Below are 20,088 nucleotides of genomic sequence, written 5' to 3' on the forward strand. Positions count from 1 at the left end.
TTGTTGCTCTTATTTTTTCTGTTATGCCTTTGATGTATGGTAGGGTTATTACTGGTTTTGGTTCTTGTCTTTCTGGGTTTCTGGTTCTTTGCCACGAGCTAGCAAACGTACATCTTTTTGATGCTCAGGTATTTCACTGGGGACAAGGCTCTGATGGGAAGCGTATGGGGTGGTGGTGACCCTCTCTCCTTTAGCATCATGTCCATCCTGCAGAGTTACATCTTGTGTGTTTACAATAAACTAAAGTAAACCGTCTCCTGGATGTTTAATATTCAGATAGATAAAGGAGCATTATCAGTCTTTTCATCTACAGCTTGGCTGATGCTGATAAAGGCAGTACATTGGTCCTCGTGTGCATTTCTCATCCTGCTTTATCTCTAATGTGTGTTTTTGCAGTGAAGATGGCTACTAACCATGAGGCTGGAGCCAGACTTGCCCTTTGCTTCCTTCCATCAAAAAGAAGTCTCTCTGGTGCTGCAGTCGGTGCGCGCTCTCTGAATATGCCAACGAAGCACAAGAAAGCTCAGCGGACTTCTTAATGCTCTCTGTAAGTATCGACTCTTTACAGTAACAGACTGTTTACTCTTGACACTCAGATCAAGTCCAATCCCATGCGAGCGAATCATTTCCAGATTATACAAGATATTTTAAAACGGGCATCAGAAACACTCCCTGGGCCAACTCACTTTACACATTTAGTTTTTTTCATGTCCTTTTTTATGAACGTTCTCTGTTGCTGCGGGTCAATTTAATAATAATAATAATAATAATAATAATAATAATAATAATTTTTATTTAAAAGTGCCTTTCTGGTCACTCAAGGACACTGTACAGAATAAAAACACAAATCATTCAGTAAGTAAACATACGTAAACATCAACAAACAAGGCACTCTAAAATTCAAAGTTGATAAGTGGTTATGAAGAGGTGAGTTTTGAGTTGTTTTTTGAATTCTGTGAATGAGTTAATGTTCTTGATGAAAGGGGGAAGGGAGTTTCAGAGTTTGGGAGCGGTGCAGCTGAAGGCTCTGCTCCCCATGGTGCTGAGACGAAAGGAGGGCACAGAGAGATGAATGGAGGCAGAGGACCTGAGGGAACGGGACGAGGTGACGATGTGAACGAGATCTGTGAGGTAGTGAGGGGCAAGGTTATAGATGGCCTTGAAGGTGAGAAGGAGAATCTTGTAATTACCGTAAATCCTCTAATACAGGCCCGGGCCTGTATTTGACTCAAGCTAATCAAGCTCCAGGCCTTTATTGGAAGGAGGGCCAGAATTAGAGACAGGCCTCAATTTCTATTTCTTCACCTTATGAGTTACCTTTTAACTGCAGTTCTAAAAGATCTACCGACCGCAAAAACAGCGGAGTGCTTGCTGCTTGCAGGCCGCATCAGTGATCGGTGCGTCACCTGAGGACAAGGTGATCCACAGCAGTGAAACGCATCAGGCACAAATAAAAGACAGAAAACGTTAAAGGAAATGAGCCGACATGAACAATCGCGTGTTAAATTAGTTTTTGAGGTGGCGACACCTGATTTGATAATGTTACTGTGGCCGTGCTCAGGACGCAGATGTCTGGAGCGCGTCAACGATCAGAGCTTTGCATGCGCAAGCTGGTTAAGGTTAGGATGGGGTGAGGGGAAGGTTAAATTGCAAGAGGGTAAAGGTCACAATTTGGTTAAATGTCCGTTTTACGGCGGGTGTCAGTACCGACGCTCTGGCACAGCGCGTTGCCTCCCGACGCGCAGGAGCTTGTCACCTGCTGACAGCAGGCAGCTGTCTTTTCCGAGGGCTGCATCTTGCCGGTCATTATCAAGTGACAGCGACTAGTCGATGACAGGCATAAAAAGTCACTATAGTGAAGTCGACTAGTTCATACAACCCCTATTGCTCCCCAGTGTTCTGCAGCATAATCAGCACGTTCTCTTTGAACTTGATATCAAATTTTCACCTCCTCTTCGTCTCCGCACGGTTGAAGTTACCCTCGCGGTCTATCGCTGCCAAATCAAAAGTGAGATGATGACACAACCGCCCTCCCTGTGGCACTTGCTTGTTATCACATTCCACCCGGCCACAATAAAATACCGGCCATTATTCACCTCCGCCGACACCGGCCAAAATATGATACCCGGCCGTTAATTGAATACAGGCTAATATTAGAGGATTTACGGTAATCCTGGTATGCACTGGTAGCCAATGGAGTTGTTTGAGGATGGGGGTGATGTGATGAGAGATGGGAGTTTTAGTAATGATGCGTGCTGCTGCATTCTGAACCAACTGGAGCTTACGGAGGGTTTTCTGAGGGAGGCCTGAGAGAAGAGAGTTGCAGTAATCGATACGTGATGTAACCAGACTATGGACAAGAATAGAAGTAGAGTGGACATCAAGGGAGGGGCGAAGACGATTAATGTTACGAAGATGGAAATAAGCTGACCGTGTGATGCTATTGATATAAGATTGGAAGGATAGTGTGCTGTCTAGGATGACACCCAGACTCTTGACCTGGGGAGAGGGGGAAACTGAAGTATTATCAACAGTGAGAGAGAAACTGTCAAATTTTGAGAGGGTGTTCTTGGTACCAACCAAAAGAAGTTCTGTTTTGTCTGTATTTAATTTCAGGAAGTTTGAACTGAACCAGGATTTTACGTGATATTTAAATCTTCACACAAACACTCAACATTTTCCTCCTCCTTTAGAGCTGAATCAATTTTAGAGTCACAGGTGGCGCTAAGTACTCTTAATTTATGCATCAATTATGTAAAATCTAAGGCATTAATCCAGGTAACCAGTTAAACGTAGTTCAGCCTGCCATGCACGGCGTTTGGTTCTTTTTTTCAAACCTGCACTTTTGTGCACTGAAGCTGCTCGATGGCTTCCTGGAGCTGCTATTGAAGCCTGTGTGGCATTTTTCCAACACTTGAAAGCTGTTACAGGAGCTCGGCCCGCATCAGTGGATGGAAATGAGCTCTTCATGGTGAGATGTAAAGGAAAACTGGAAGTCCTGACATACGCTTTGTGATGCAGTCAGACCAAATCTCTGAGTTCAAGTTCCCCTTCCAGTTTAGTTTCATAATTTTCAGTAAGTAATGTCCTAATTTACTAGAATCTATCTAAACATTTGGTGCTCACCAGAAAAAATAAAACGTCTCGTCGTCATCGTCTTCCTCCGCTTATCCGGGTCCGGGTCGCGGGGGCAGCATCCCAACTAGGGAGCTCCAGACCGTCCTCTCCCCGGCCACCTCCACCAGCTCCTCCGGCAGGACCCCAAGGCGTTCCCGGACCAGATTGGAGATGTAACCTCTCCAACGTGTCCTGGGTCGACCCGGGGGCCTCCTGCCGGCAGGACATGCCCGAAACACCTCCCCAGGGAGGCGTCCAGGAGGCATCCTGACCAGATGCCCAAACCACCTCAACTGACTCCTTTTGATCCGGAGGAGCAGCGGCTCTACTCCGAGTCCCTCCCAAAAAAAAGTTTCTGAATGATTAATCTTGTGTTTATGTTCATCGGGACATAAAAAGTCTTTTTTAAACTCATTTGTGTAAAACAAGTCGAAACCGGTTGAATCTGCCTGGTGAGTTAGTAAAAGATCGTTTCTGCGACTGTTTAGTAAAGGACGTCTGCAGTGGCTCTGGGTCGTGAGGTGGGTCCATGTGGAGTAGTTCTGAGTAGTCAGCATCTTCCCTGAAGTAGATAAAGGTCAGAGTGAATCAGAAGCGATTTCTCATGAAGCTAGCTGCTAATACTCAGAGGCCTTTTCCAGAATAAATTATCCTTGTTGAGTACGACTCAAATATTAATAAAAATACAATAAAGGTTACTCACTTTATACAAAAAAGAAAAAGAGTAAAATGATAAATTTGTATTAGTTATTAGTTTTGCTGATAATCTAAATAAAACACATTTCCCCCATATTAGCGTAGCCCATCGATGCCTTTCTAAAACTTTATTTTTATCTGAATTGCTCAAAAAAAATGAAATATGCACATCAGGCCAGTATTCTGCTTGATCTGTGATCCATCTGAATCAGTAGATGGTTGATTGAAGCATCTTCAGATGGAACAGCAGGTTAAGGAATCGATCACATGCCTGAAAACCACAAAACAATGTTTTAGCTCTGTGTCACAATCTGCTCCTGCCTCCCTGACTGTGTCTCTCCTCTGCCCTTAATTAGTCTTTATTGTTCTCACCTGCCCCTTGTTAATCCGCCCATGTTTCCTGATTTTCCCCTGTGTATTTATACCTCCCGTCTTGTTTGAGTCTTTGTCCGATCATTGTTTGTTGTCAGCGTTGTTTTTGTTCTGTCGTTCCCGCTCTGCCATTAAAACTACTTTCATTTCATCCGTGCCTGCATTCCTGCCTCCTGATCTGCTCCACCACACATGGTCCGCCGTCATCCACACCCGCAACGTGACACTCTGTGAGGCAAGTTTTTGTCTTTAGAAAGGGAACACATTCATTTGGATTTCTGCGTCGTTGAAGGATGAAGCTCGCAAAGCACACCCCTGTCACCGGGCTTAGAAATCTTAAAGCACCCGACTGAAATCAACCAATCTGCAACAAAATAAACAGTTTAGAAAAGGAACTTCCCGAGACCGACTCCCCTTGTCAGGTGTCGTCATCCAAACACATTTTCAGAGTTGATTGAATGTGATCGTGGATCGAGTTTAGATGTTTCCAAAGTCATCGGATCAGATGTCGGTCCGTCGTGGCAAAAGAACACAAGAACGCTTCATATCAACATGCTCACTTCTCACTTGAGGACTGTGTGTGTGTGTGTGTGTGTGTGTGTGTGTGTGTGTGTGTGTGTGTGTGTGTGTGTGTGTGTGTGTGTGTGTGTGTGTGTACAGATGCCGCAACTGCTGAATGGTCACACACACACACACACACACACACACACACACACACACACACATGCCACTGTTTGATGCTGCTGCTCCACCAACAACACTGTTAAGTGTTCCCTCTTCATCATACTGATGCTGTCCAGAATCATTTCTCGGATGGTGCTACTGCTCTTTGAAGTGAAGTTTCATATGTGTGAGTGTGCGTGTGTGCGTGGGTATGCGTGGATGTGTATGTGCCTTCTGAGAACGTGTGTCATTGACACTGGAGTTCAATGTCACTTGTTGCGTGTGTCTAAGTGACTTCCAGGTCATTTTATGTGGAGGTCTTGATAATGACCAACACAAGAGGGCAGCGCCAGCCTGCGGGGGCAAAATGAGAAGCTGACCAGTCACATTGTTTTAGTCTGAGCGGCTCGAGAGAAAAGAGAAGACCCTCCGGCTCCGACAGATCCAGAGGGATAGGCTGGCTGCACACACGCTCTCATCATCTGTTCAGTATAGATGCAGCTCCACACCACACGTCGCTAAGTTCATAAATGAATAAAAAGGCTTGACTACACTCTTAGAAATGTCTTTAATCCTCAAGGAAATTAATACTCATTTTCTTAGCAATGCACCAGGATCTGCACATTAAGCCTCTCTTGAATTCTTTATCTGGACTGTTTTACTGATGTGCAGCCCCGAGGCTCGCTTCTTATAGATCGGCTCCGTCTGCGAACCGACAGCCGGCCTTACATTGTGAATTCTTCTCACTGATGTTTGGAAGACAAAGACGACACGTGCAAAAATGCTAAAAGCCCAGCAGGAAACCTGTTTGGAGATTTAAAACAGCTGAAACCAATCAGCGGAATTCGGTTTAGAGTTTAAACTTGAGAAGCCGAGAGACTTTTTAAATAGTTACGATTATTTTGTAATTATCTAAAAATCTCATTTAAAATAAACCTAAAATCCAAACTTGTTCTATTGCTTATTTTTCAGAAGGTTCATTTTTGGACATATTAGCGAAACGTTTATTATTTTTTTTCCAGTTTTTTTTTTTTACTTAACTTTCAGAACTAATGACACATTTTTTTGGCATCTTTTAGAAATATTTTTTATCCATCCCAAATGGCTTTTTCATCCACCAATAATAAAAACCAAGAAAACTTAATTAAATGGGATATTCTTAAATTACAGACCCCCCCCCCCCCCCCCCCCCCCCCCCCCACACACACACACACACACACACACACACACACACGCACACACACACACACACAGATACACCCCACGGTCATGCCATGTGGTGTTGTCTTCAGTAAATAATTCTGACTTATGTTTTGTTGTTGCTTCTGTAGATGCTTTTTGGCCTCAAGTCAGATATCGATCACAGTACTCAGCCACAGTGTGTGTGTGTGTGTGTGTGTGTGTGTGTGTGTGTGTGTGTGTGTGTGGTGTTCAGAGGCCTTTGGTTGGTGGGGACGAGAGCATCGATTGCATTTAAAGTGACAAGATTGAGGAGGCCCGTTTTGACACGTTATCCCTGTTGCCGCCAACAGACAAAGCGCGGGCCAGAAGAGCAGCGCCGATTGATTTCTGTAATCGTGAATGGCCGGAGACCCGCGAACCACTCATCCAAGCGGCGCTGCTTGAGAATAAGGCAACATTTTTTATAGCGTCATGATAGAAACTGACAACCTGTTTGATTTAAAAGGACAAGTAAATACTACGATAATGAATCAGCCTCACGTGCACGCTGACAAGCTGAGAAGTCCCCACGGCTCTGGTAATTATACCCGGCGTGTGGAGCACACAGAGCGATAGTTTATTCCAGAGGGCAGGTAGCGCGGGCAGCAGATTCTAGCATCTCTGAGATTTTGTTGTGCATAATTCACCGGTGAGGCATGAAGCTGATATAGCCTCCCCCGGTCGTACGATCATCCATCAGGTAAAATTGCTTTCTTCAAACATTAGGCTGTCAAAGAGGAATCACAAATGTAGCCATGTAGAGCAACACCTGATTACAGGGTAATAATGTCCCGAGGTCAGAGGAATGTGACCTCTTCCTGATCCGCTTGTTAAAGGGGCGCCAGTTGAATTGGCGTCACAGGGGAATCGCTCGTCTTTATCTGAAGTGGCGGCTGTCAGGCTGTTGGTGATTCTGCTTTAAACCCTGCAGGTTTCGTCTAATTAAAACCAAACAAAAGATGAACCCTTCAAGTGATAAAATAGAATTAATAACTTTAATAAAGATGGAAAACAGTCATTTCTAGTGAGCTTTTTTGAACTTAATTAAAAAAAGCATAATCTTTTCCCGTGTTGAAGGGCTATTCCGACCCACATTTGCTCTGATTGATATTGTGTAAATCCATCACTACAATCTTCCAGGAAATTGCACGGGCTTTTCCAGAGGTGTAATCGAGACATGGGTGCACACTCTCTCGGGCTGAGTGGGAGTCAGAATAAGGAGGGAAATTAAAGAGCAGCAAAGACTGACGTAGTCCAGAAAGTACACATAAAAATATGAAGGGATGGGTTGGTGGGATTATTGTACATTTGAGGAGAAGTAATGCAAAAAACAAAAAAAAAAGAAGAAGGGTAAATGAGATACGGGCACTGATTGAAGGAAAGAAGAGAAAAATGCTTGATATGCTTCAGTGATTGCAGTGTCTTGCCCTTCCGCTGTCATCTGCAGGTCTCTGGTTTCATGAGCTGCATAGCCAATTACCTTTGGAAATAAGGCAATTACCTTTGGAAATTGGAAAACCAGTTGGGAATTACTAACACGCTCAAAAGAAGTACACTGTGGCAAATATTATGTTTTGCACAATAAGATAAATGTTGAACACACAGGTAATAAGATTGTCACATTGGTGAATACTGTAACTATAAACCACAGAAACACTTCTTTGGATATTTTAAATTTTCCTTAAAAGATTGCAAACAGAGTCTGAGTTATCACAACGCATGCACGTGGGCATGGGTGACTGAGTGCATTTGGAGATGCAGATGGGAGCTGCCTGCTTTTGTCTGAAGAGTTGAAACAACCTATGAAAACCCTACTTCCCAGCCTACCCCCCCAGCAGGGGTGGACTGGTGTCACTTTGAGATCAGGAGGGTTGGACCCAATATGCTGAACCCCAGGACAACAAGAGGCAGGAGTGGAGATAAAAGTAAAATCCTTTATTAAGGATGAAAAACCAAATGAGCATACAAAAGGGCAGGAAGCCAAAACCAATTATCAAGACGCTGCAAAGAACAAAACCAAAAGCTCACTCTATGAGCAGAGAACTAGAGATCAGGCGAGGGGAACAAAACAACGCTGACAACATCAATGGACCGACAACACAGAGAGACACGGACAGGGTTATATACACAGGAGCTAGTTGATAGGAGACGAGGGGCCGGTGCGTGGGGAATTGGGCACAGGTGAAAACAATGAACTGAGGAGAAGCAGAAATACGCAGGGGAAGGTGTCATCCTGGGAGTCATGACAGTACCCCGCACAAGGGCAGATCCCAGACGCCCACAGGAAACCAGAGCAGAGTGGGAGGAAAAGGACCAGGAAGGAGGGCCAGAAGAGTCTGAGAGGCAGACGACCTGGGACCAGAGACCAGAGACGGAGATGCAGGAGCCAGCAGGGTCTCGGGAGCTGGGGAACAAGGCAGAAACCGGAGGGTCCTTGGGGGCTGGTGACGATGGACCAGGGACCAGGAGACTCTGGGGGGCCAGCGGCGATGGACCAGGAGACTCTGGGGGGCCGCCGGCAGCGGACCAGGGACCAGGATACTTTGAGGGGCCGGCGGCGACAAGGCAGTGGCCAGGAGACTATGAGGGGCCCGTCGACGACGAAGCAGTGGCCAGGAGACTCTGGGGGGCCGGCGATGACGAGGCAGTGGGCAGGATACTCTGGGGGGGGGGGGGGGGGGGGGACAGCGATGAGGCAGTGGCTAGAGGGCCCTTGGAGGCCGGCGGCAACGAGGCAGTAGCCAGAGGGCCCTTGGAGGCTGGCGGCGATGGGTGAGGACAGGACTGGCGGTGACCGGAGACACTGACTTGACCGGAGGTGCCAGACCTGGCGCTGACTTGACCGGAGGCAGAGCCGCAGACTTGACGGGAGGTGCCGGACCTGGCACTGACTTGACTGGAGGTGAAGTCTCTGGAGCAGACGAAGACTCTGGAAGCAGAGGGGAAGAAGACTCTGGAAGCAGAGGGGGCGAAGGAGCTGGAGCGGACGAAGGAGCTGGAGGAGACATAGACTCTGGAGGGGGAGGGGACGTAGTCTCTGGAGGATGAGGGGGCAACTTGTCTGGAGACGCCAGACGTGGCGACAACTTGACTGGAGATGCCGGACGTGGCGCCGACTTGACTGGAGATGCTGGACGTGGCGCTGACTTGACTGGAGAGGCTGCCGAGGGCAGAGCCTCTTGGACAGGCGGAGCCACCAGGGGTGGAGCCTCTTGAGCAGGTGGAGCTGCTGGGAGCGGAGCCTCTTGGGCATACTGGACCGGAGCCTCTTGGACAGGCTGGACCAGAGCCTCTTGGACAGGCTGTACCGGAGCCTCTTGGACAGGCGGAACCACTGAGGGCGGCGCCTCTGGCGGCGCTGGGACCACCACTGGACCTGGATGTTGTGTAACCCCCGGGACCACAGCTGGACATGGATGCGCTGAATCCTCTGGGACCACTGCTGGATGTAGATGTGGTGCATCCTCAGGGACCACCGCTGGACGTGGATGCGGTGGATCCTCTGGAACCACCGCTGGACATGGATGCAGTGCGACCTCTGGGACCACCTCTGGAACTGGATGCAGAGCGACCTCTGGGACCACCGCGGGACCTGGATGCGGAGTGACCTCTGGGACCACCGCTGGACGTGGATGCAGTGAGACCTCTGGGACCACCGCTGGAACTGGTTGCGGTGCGACCTCTGGGACCACCGCCAGACCTGGATGTGGTGATGGCAGGTGAAGCTCAGACTGAGGTTGCTGAGTAGGAAACATCTGGGCTGACAGCACAGCTTTGACCACAGGGGGCTGCTTGGGACGGTTACGACATTGTCGTCATGTGGAGGGTGAGATGGCGTCAACAGGAATGGGGGAAAGGGAGAGGAAACCGGTTCTGATGGTTTGGATGGTAGCAGGAGGGTAATGATGACTTGGGGCAGACGGAGTAGACATGGAGGAGATGACTTGGTTTTCCAGGGGTGTGGAGTCGGAGGCATGAACAGGAGGTGAGTCAAGGCCAAAGGTATCATGGAGTCTCTGAGCAAAATTCCGGAGCGACACAGATCTGATTGGATGTTCCTCAAAATAACCTGTTGCCCACCGCAGGGCACTACCACCCAAACAAAGCACCATGTAGGAGAACTTGTTTATTTCCGAGAAGCCCAGGTCCAGGCAACAAAGCGCAGTCCTGGATGAAATGTCTGCAGGTGTCTGAGTCTCCATAGTACCTGTCGGGGTGCTTTGGTGTTGGTGAAGTCCAAAGTTCTGCTGGGTCCATGGTTGGTCAGTCCATTCTGTCACGTTGAGATCAGGAGGGTTGGATCCAATATGCTGAACCCCAGAACGACAAGAGGCAGGAGTGAAGATAAAAGTAAAATCCTTTATTAAGGATGAAAAACCAAATAAACATCCAAAAGGGCAGGAAGCCAAAACCGATTATCAAGACGCTGCAAAGAACAAAACCAAAAGCTCACTCTATGAGCAGAAAACTAGAGACCAGGCGGGGGTAACAAAACAACGCTGACAACATCAATGGACCGACAACACAGAGAGACACAGACAGGGTTGTATACACAGGAGCTAGTTGATAGGAGACAAGGGGCCGGTGCGTGGGAAATTGGGCACAGGTGAAAACAATGAACTGAGGAGAAGCAGAAGTACGCAGGGGAAGGTGTCATCCTGGGAGTCATGACAGACTGGCCTATCTGGCATTCTGGCACTGTCCCGGTGGGCCGCTTAGCCAAGTGGGCTGGTTGCCCAGCTTGGGCCGACACTACTCCACAGTTGGTGATCTGCAGAACATTAGCTAAATGGTAACCCGAAGCTAACAGAGTTTTTCCAGGCGTTTTTAGCAAGAAAAACGCTGTAGAGCGATGACGTAGGAGTTGTTTTACTGCCTTAGCATGTAGCTAATGTCCCGCTGATCTCCACCCTTGGAGAATGAGTTGATCTGGAAGGCCAGGGCTCCCGTTCGCAGCAGTCTGGCCCTGCTTGTAATTTAACAGTCCTAGTCCATTATGGAGCTCACATTCGGCCTACAGACGAGTCCGCGGGCGGCAACACCCCCCACCGCTCTCCCAGTGGGGAGGGCCGACGATTCGTAAAAATGCCAGGGCCGAATTTTGGTCCCAATCCACCCCTGCCCCCCAGTCATTGATGTTGTGTTAGAATGGTGCAGGAGGGTGTGTACTGAAACTGTTTTACAATTAGATTTAGTCATTCATATAGAAACGTTGACATACTGTACAAATACCGTGGGCTACTGCATATTTTATTGTTGTTTTATTAGAAGGGCTTTAGTTTGCAGCTTGATGCTTTATTAATCTAATAGTTGCATGGGGGCTGCTTTGAGGACAACATTGAGGAGCGTGGCAAATCTGTTTAAAACTACAAGAACTGAAATAAGTGAAAAAAACAGACATGACATGAACCATGGCTGACCAAAGCCTGGACACCAGATTATTAAAAGAATTGACCCTGAAGCTAATTCAGTGGATGCCCTCTGTTGCACACTTAAAAGTCAAATGAGTGGTTCGACGCAATTTGCATTTAAAAGTCCTTCAACACTAAAATAGCTCTGCTTATGTCCAGTTTGAGAGAAAAAGTGAAAGAAGAGGCTTAGAGGTACGCCCACTTTTGACAAGCTGGATGTGACAGCACAGCACTCAGCCCTGGGGAGTTTCCTGCAGGCTCCTGAACAAATACTGCAACGACGTGGAAAAGCACTCAAATAACAGCTTTATTCACAGTTTGTGTTCAGAATGAATGCTGGGGTTAATTAAACAGCTTCGCCGGGCTCTGCAGCACACGGAGAATGGTTACTGCTGTTATGCAGTCATGTTTTGATGAGCCTGTGTCCAATTTTGTGTGCAGAAAGCATCTGACCCCAAGTGTGGATCATTTCCCTTCTCTTCTTTAATTAGGTTATAAATGTCAGTGCATGAACTGGTCTCTTCCGCCACGTGAAGCACGCGTGCAGCGCCTGCTGTTTGCCTCGCTGGGTGAAGAACTGCCGTTCATCTTTTGACTCAAACAATTAGAGAATGTGAATGGCACACAAAAGACAGAGCCAAGAATAGCTACCAGCGGTCTTCTTACTTCCTGACTTTCATTCTTCCACACATACATCACAAGATGAGCAGCAGAAACATCCAAACCACCAACACAAGGTTGGTTTGAAATGGAATCCTGTTTGGTGGTGAGCTGCACACCAGATTTAATCCAGCTGTAACAGTGTTTTCTAAATGTTCTCATAAACATCCGTGTATGTCTAATAAATCATGGGCTGGCCTCATATCAGCTCCAATCACATAAAAGGGTTTAAATAAATAATTTTTGAAAAAGTGATATATTATTGAGAAGAAATGTTTAAAAATGAAAGCTCGTGCCTGTGAGATTTAGTGACGTCTAGTGGTGGACTTGGAAACATTAACCCCAACCCTTTCACTGTTCAGTGTAAAAGGAACATGTGAGACCATTTTTCTCTTGGCGGTGATGCTTGGCGATGTTTGTAATGATGATTTTAGGTTGGAAAGCCAGATCAGTGCAGTTGTCAAATCCAGCTTATTCCATTTGAGACAGTTGGCAAAGGTAAGGCATATTTTGACTAAAGAGGATTTTAAAACTATAATCCATGCTTTTATAACAACTCGTCTGGATTACTGTAACTCTTTGTATTTTGGTATGAGTCAGTCCTCACTGTCTCGACTTCAGCGTGTGCAAAATGCTGCTGCTCGACTTTTAACTGGTACAGGAAGGAGTGAACACATCACTCCTGTTTTATCGTCACTGCACTGGCTTCCTGTCCATTTTAGGGTTCATTTAAAACTTCTTTTATTTGTTTTTAAGTCTTTAAACGGTCTTGCCCTGCCCTACCTCTCTGAGCTATTGCACGTTCACTCCTCCTCTCGGTCGCTCAGGTCATCTGATCAGTTGCTCCTGGTCGTTCCAAGGACACAGCGTAAGCTCAGAGGGGATAGGGCCTTCGCTGTTGCTGCTCCCAGACTGTGGAACTCTTTGCCGGCACATGTTAGAAAGGCCTCTTCACTGGAAACTTTCAAATCATCTTAAAGACCCACCTTTTTAGCTTGGCTTTTAACACCTTATAAAGTTTGGATTTCTATTTGATTTTAGTGTTTTTGTCTTAGTGTGCTTTTAATTTTATACTGCATTCTATGTTATTCTGTTTTATGTTCAGCACTTTGGTCAGCGAGGGCTGTTTTTAAAGCGCTTTATAAATAAAGTTGGCTTGGCTTGGCGTGTAAGGCTTTTTGGTTTTAATGTTGTGGAGTAAAAAAGACAACTGGACTTATTTAAAACATGCTACCTCTTCGGCAGCACGCTGTTTTCATTTCAGATTATGGGTTTGGAGTTCTCTCCTCCACAGTTCCTATCCTGAGACAGGTGACCTAAACCGCTCACATTGTGGCATCCTTCACAATTATTCATCAAATGATGATGACCAAACGGTTCACTCAACGATCAATGCCTTTGTTGACTCACGGGATTCCCACGTGTTGGATGTAAACGTTCATTTATTGTTTATTATGTTGGGAAAATGTAAAAATCAGCAGACAACAAGAAATGCCAGGAACCAAAAGATTATGAGTGATGGTGGCAGAGGAGTTAAGCGTCCGCCCTGTAATGGGCTCCACACACGGGAGGCGACATTGCTTCTCTTCCATTCATTTTCAATGAGACAGGCGCGACAAAGCGATAATCGTGGGTCTCCCTCCTACTAAGCGAAACGTGAAAAATGTGCGGGTGAAATTTTGCGCTCATGCACGTGTCGTGCACAGGCGACCCAGCGACGTGATCCCAGAAAGTTAAACATTTTCAACTTTTCATCGCTGTCGCTCGGACAAGAACCAATCAACAGAGGTTTCATTCACTGACCAATGAGCGGACAGGATGCTCCGTACATCTCCAAGCAAACATGGACCGTTTCTCCTTCTGTGACTGTGTTCATCTTAATCAACCTTAGTGAGGTCCAAACCGTGTGATAAATTGAAGCATGTCCCGATAGACGGAGAGTAGCCCTCTCCTGCTTTGTAATATGGGATGAACCCATTCTCGGGGTTCTTTTATGTAGTAAAATCAGAAGTAAGATTTCACATAACTCTAGCAGCACCTTGTGAAACATCATATCTACCATTTTTTTAATCTCTGAACCGCTTAAATAACCTTAATTCCCTCCAACCTCACACAGCCAATCAAAACAACAGAAGATTCGATTTCGCCATGGAACAGAACGTGTAGACGGCTTTGCCGCTGGTCGTCAGGTAATAAAAGTGACAGGGACGAATTTCGTTTATCGCGGTCGTTTGTCGCCTCCCATGTGTCGAGCCCATAACTGGAGGGTTGCAGGTTCAAGCGCCGCTGAATCTGTTGCTGTCATGTCTTTGGGCAACACACCTGCTGGTGGTGGTCAGAGGGACTTGTGGAACTTGTGTCCGACAAATTTACATCTGTCAGTGAGCCCGAGGGCAGCTCATCACCACAAGGGCGTAATTGTGAGGTGAAGAACAGATTGTGTTGTAAAGCACCTTGGGGGGTTCTAGGACTCTAGAAGGTACTATATCAAACACAGGAGTGGGAATTAAGTGCAAACAGTTGCACAGCCCATTGAAATGCGGCATTTACCATTCTAGAGTCACTGTTGATATTGTCCCTTTGAGGCTTCCGTAGTAGCGGTTCAACAATGAGGAAAAAAGCAGGACCTGTTGGGTAAAAACTGACAGCTCTGAGATCAACCCAAACATTTATTTCCTTCCTGTAATACTAATCTAATCTGAAGTAGGATTTTGTTGACTAAAACAACTGAAAAGGAGATGATTTGTAAAACTCGGTCATGTTTCCTTTTGGGGCGACGGTGGCACAGGAGTTAAGTGCTCGCTCCGTAATCGGAAGGTTGCAGGTTCGAGCCCCCCTCAGTCTGTCGCTGTCGTTGTGTCCTTGGGCAAGACACTTAACCCACGTTGCCTGCTGGTGGTGGTCGGAGGGACCGGTGGCGCCAGCGCTCGGCAGCCTCGCCTCTGTCAGTGCGCCCCAGGGCAGCTGTGGCTACATCGTAGCTCATCACCATCAGTGTGTGAATGTGTGTGTGAATGGGTGAATGACTGATTGTGTTGTAAAGTGCCTTGGGGGGTTCCATGACTCTAGAAGGCGCTATATCAAATACAGGCCATTTACCATTTTGCCATTTCCTTGAATCAGAGTTTTTCTCACTTAGGGAGGAGCTATCATCTCAAAGGGTTTCTCATCGTTTCCAGCGACACATTTTTACTGGAGTCAGGCAAGGAAGAGACTGGAATGAATACGCAAGATGTGAAATAATCCATCTGGCTATGAAGCAGTGGTCTAAAAGCAGAGGTGATGAAGTTTTATTTTAGGTTACTTCATGAAAAATTCCTGCTCCTTCGGAGGCCGCCTCCACCTTTGCGTTCCACTCTGATTGTTCTTTGCAGACATTTTCAAGGGTGACCTAGGGGTGACATTTTTTTTAGAGACAGTGGGGGCTAAAATTAGGCATAAAAGGAAGAAAAACAATTATTTTTATTTAAAAAGTATTTTGAAACTATTCTAAAAACTCCTGATGTTCATCTCAAACATCCAGCAACTACTCATGTATCCAAATCTAATCAGGCCCTTTAAATAGAAGCGCATGGTTTTCGGAATACTGGTAGTTTAGGTGCATACAGATTTGCAGATTTTATCCATTTCCTTACAGTTGTGCAAATCTCCTTTTATTCCCATAAATGTTTACAGAAATCAACCAAAAAAGAACATTGGCAGCATATCAGTCAATGCTGCGTTCTGGTGATAAAACTGAAAAAAGGTATTGTGCTTATACACCACTTGCCTGCAGGGGGGTTAAGAGCCACAACGTGTGTGGCTAGTCGTCTCAGCATTAGCAGTAGGAACATAATAAGGTGGCTGCCTCAGATCATTTCCATCCATTGTGGCTGTTATCATTCAAATAGGTGTTCCCATGAAGAGGCACACATTTCCTCTCAGTGCACACATTACTCTGCGTACTATACACATATTAAACAATCAAACAATCTTTAATTACAAGCCGTTTCCAGCATATTGGTAATGGTTTGAATGTCAGGTGGCAGAATTTGCACGTGTTGCAGCTAGTTGGTGCACGCACAACATGCCACTCCACCTGTGATTGCACTGCTGCTGACAAACCTCATGATTTTAACTGCTGGTGCTAAAGATGTGAAGTTGCAACCAAAAAATAAATTTAAAAAAGCTCTAATTTCAGTAAGAAGATATAATTCAACCATGAAGTCTCCCAGTCATGTCTTAAAGCTTGAAGGTCTGGTCAATAAATGCTTTTATGTTAACAATAAAAGAAAATGTTGCCTTCCAAAGAAGCTCCAGGAAGAACTGGGTTGTGTTCGTCAAACAGTTGCGAGAAAACTTAATAAAAAGTTGAAAATAAAACTTCAAAGTTGTAAAACAGTGCAAACACATTTTTAATGATTATTTCTGATTATAATCACTCTGAGTTTTCATGCAGGCTGAACATGAAAATAGTCTCCTACACCTATCTCCTGCATTAGCTTCTGGTGAAACATAGGGTTGGAAAATCCTGACAGATCTACATCACACTGTCAGTTAACGTTCATGGACTCACCCGTCTTGGCTCACAACGAGGAAGGCTGTTGTTGGTTTAGCGTCCAGGAAACGGCAGACATTTTTTAGACTAGTAGAAGCTAACTGTTAGCATTAGCAACTTCACCACATGGCAGAAGCTCCTCCAGGCTTCAGTTATTTGTGGAGAAAAAACATCAGCGTCGCAAGTCAGTGGCAGAGTCATGTTGCAGTTATCCAATCAGATGAGAGAGATGTCCAAATATCAGAAAATAAGACTCCATCTGAAGCTCAGCTGTGATGTGGATCACGCCTAGTTCCTGGAAATGGTGAACTGGTATTTTTACTAGGGTCCACTGCAAATGTATTGACTAAACAAGTTTTCTAAACCTTTAAAGAGTAACAAAACCCCCCAAATAACTGTTTTTTTTTTGCTAATTAACTGTATAATTGGGTCTTTACAAATGCAATCTTTCTGTTTCTGTGCATTTTTTGACATGTTTGTGTAAACTTGATTAAATCTAGAATCTAGGTCTAGAAACGTCTTACTGCTGCCCCCTGTGGTAGAACAGCAGCTACTGCATTTTAAACTTGTGATTGACTGGGGCTGGAACAATTTCACGTCATCGGTACAGTCTCCTCCCACTCCCCCTCCCTCCCAGGATGGAAATTCCCCACACTTGGCCACTCTGTGGCTGTGTCTCAATTCAGGGTCTGCATCCTTCGAAGGACCCAGCCCACCCGGCCGACGTGGGCTGCGTCCTCCGTCGGCCGGGTAGACCGGATGTTAATGGCTGTGAATTTGGACAGGCCTAGCCTTCATGAACTCCCTCCGCGAACGTTCCGTCACCTAGCAACCGTGGAACCGCTGGGCAGAAGGGAGAAGGAACTTTAAACGATGGAGCTCAACGTTTTATTTAGCTTTTTAACCCCCAGAGACCCAAATTTAGAAAACAACTGCAAAATCTTTTTTTAACCTTTCACATGTTGTTCTAGGAGGCCAGATAAACAGGCCTATTTACACATTTTAACAGCCAATAGTGTTAAAGAACCGAACAATAGGACCTATTAGCAATGTAAATGTGGTTTTAAAAAGGAAAAAAAATGGGGAAGGTTTATTCTTGTAGACTTAAATCTGATGTTGTAATATTACAACCGTGGGTCTTTGGGGGTTAATCATTTCCTTGACTGTTGGAGAGCTAATTCAGAGAAAATACTTTCGACAAGCTGAGCCTGAGCAAAGATGTGATAATAGTTTTTAATACTTTCTAAGGGTCTTAATTTGACCAAAACCGATTTATCACCTTTTAAGACTTTTCAAGACCCAGCGGATACCCTCTAGTAAACAATTCTCATTTGTAAACAAAAATAAAATCCAAGAGTTTAATGCAGAACCGATTTTATTTAGATATTTCTTTTTTATGTACATGTTTAATCTTCCTTAACCATTTTTTCTAGCAAAGTAAAAAGCTGTCAACTTTCTTCCTTCTCTCCTGGGCCCTCTGCTGCTCTGCCTCCCTCTGCAGCCTCATGTCCTCTCTGATCAGCTCCAGAAACTGGTCATTGCTGGCACCTTCCCCTGGATGCCCATTTTCTCCAGAATAGTCTTAACAAACATGTAAGAAAAAAAACGGATAGAGAAAAGAGGACAACGGGTTATTCCTTTCATGTTTTTGCAGAAAAAAATAAACTCAAACGAGTTATTTAAAATATGAAGTGTTATTGTACCTCCATGCCACAGCCACCGAATACTTTGCTCCAGTGATCATGTGGTCCATCTCCGCCCTGAGCTTAATAAATTCCCTGGTTTTCTCTTTTGTTCCTAAAATACAAACTTCTATTAAAATCAGGGGGAAACGTAGCGGGAGAAGTACGACACCGAGCGGCCGAACATACTGAGCCGAGACCGCAATACGAGCACTTTTACTGTAACATTTCTAACTAAAATAACGTTCATGCATCACAAAAAGCCCTTAACCTAACAGTTTTCAAGTTTATACTGACATTTATATGCACAATCCTCTCCGACAGCTCCCGCTTCACTGTCCGCCATTGTTTTTAAAAGTTCTGCCGTCCGGCCCGCAAGGCATCTTGGGAAATGCTACCTGTTGAAGGATACACCCGACCCATCCTTCATTCAGGCGAAAAGAAGGCCGCATTCGTCGACCGCATTTGAAGGAGTCTTCCAATTGGGACAGGCCTAGTCGCGGCGCTGTGACGTAACCGGCCGACGAATCCGGCCGACGTAGGATGCAGACCCTGAATTGAGACACAGCCTGTGCCTCCTGGCAACGCCCACTTTCATGGCATTTTTCAAATATTGACTAGAGGTGGAGTTAAGTTTTCTGATGGTGTGCAGTCCCTCTTTAAAGAGCAAGTCAACCCCTACCAGAGTCTAACTCCACTCCCACTTCATGTTTGAAAAATGCAACAAATGCTGTTGCCTGGCAGACCGAGAAGGTGGAGCTGCTAACAAATACACACACACACACACACACAGGCTCACGACAGCATTGTGACATCATAATGTACCAGTTTACATCATAGCATACCTCTTAGCCAATAGCGGTGGTAGATTTACATTAAAATACAGTGCAGAGTTTTTACCTGACAACGGCACAACACTGCCAGTTTTAGGCAGAATAGTTGTGGCAGGAGTGAGGAGTGAGCACCACCTCACCCCTGCCACGTGGACCTCAAGGGATAAACCATCAATCCTGCTCAATGGTCAACTTTCCTCGCGGGGTCACCCATAAAGACAGTGAGAGGGTTATATATGACTCTCTGTTGTAGATTTAATCTGGTTGGTCGTCATCTCCATTTTCACTTCAGATATGACATTATTCTCTCTACCATTCCTGGTTTTATAGAAACGTCTTGCTGAGAACTAAAATGATTACTGAAAGAGATGAAGCTAAATCGACACAGACCTCTGACAGCAGAGAGGAAATGAGTAGAATTAGTCCAGAGCCACATCTGGCTCTCGTTTATTTTGTATCCAGATACTCGTTCGTCTGAAAAATAGCAAATCCCTAACATAGTTTATGACCAACACCGTAAATGAAACGAGTCTCCGTTGAATAATTACATCAGCGTAATGAACTGCGTGCTGCTGGCGTTGGATTAATGCTTTGACACGAACCCATGATGCTTTTCAGTCAGCCTCACCGTGTCCACGATGTTGGGATTTACGAGCGCTCTCCCTTCTGTGAGGGTTTCGATTCAGCGCGTCTACAGCAGTACGTCACTTCTGAACAGGAAGAATGAGCAGCCGGTGGGGAGTCCAGGACAACAGATAAAGTCAGTCCCCAGAAGTTCTCTGCTTGTCCTGTTTCCATTTAATGAGACACGTCATTCTTGGCACAGCAAAACCGACAGATTCAAAACCTCCAAAACGCGTCACTGAAACCATTTTCTTAACAAAATAAAGACAATT

General features: G+C 45.7%; 1 protein-coding gene across 1 annotated transcript in view; it reads left to right on the top strand.

Moving 5' to 3' along the window:
* The first annotated feature begins 397 nt into the window (after positions 1–397).
* The window catches only part of chrm2a (cholinergic receptor, muscarinic 2a), a 72,504-nt gene continuing 52,813 nt past the window's right edge, over positions 398–20,088 (top strand). Inside the window, exon 1 of the mRNA XM_070548069.1 lies at positions 398–547. The gene's annotated coding sequence lies outside the window, so the exon portion shown is untranslated. The remainder of the gene's footprint in view (positions 548–20,088) is intronic.

The sequence above is a fragment of the Nothobranchius furzeri genome, chromosome 1 (genome assembly GCF_043380555.1).
Source record: "Nothobranchius furzeri strain GRZ-AD chromosome 1, NfurGRZ-RIMD1, whole genome shotgun sequence".
Taxonomy (NCBI): Eukaryota; Metazoa; Chordata; class Actinopteri; order Cyprinodontiformes; family Nothobranchiidae; genus Nothobranchius; species Nothobranchius furzeri.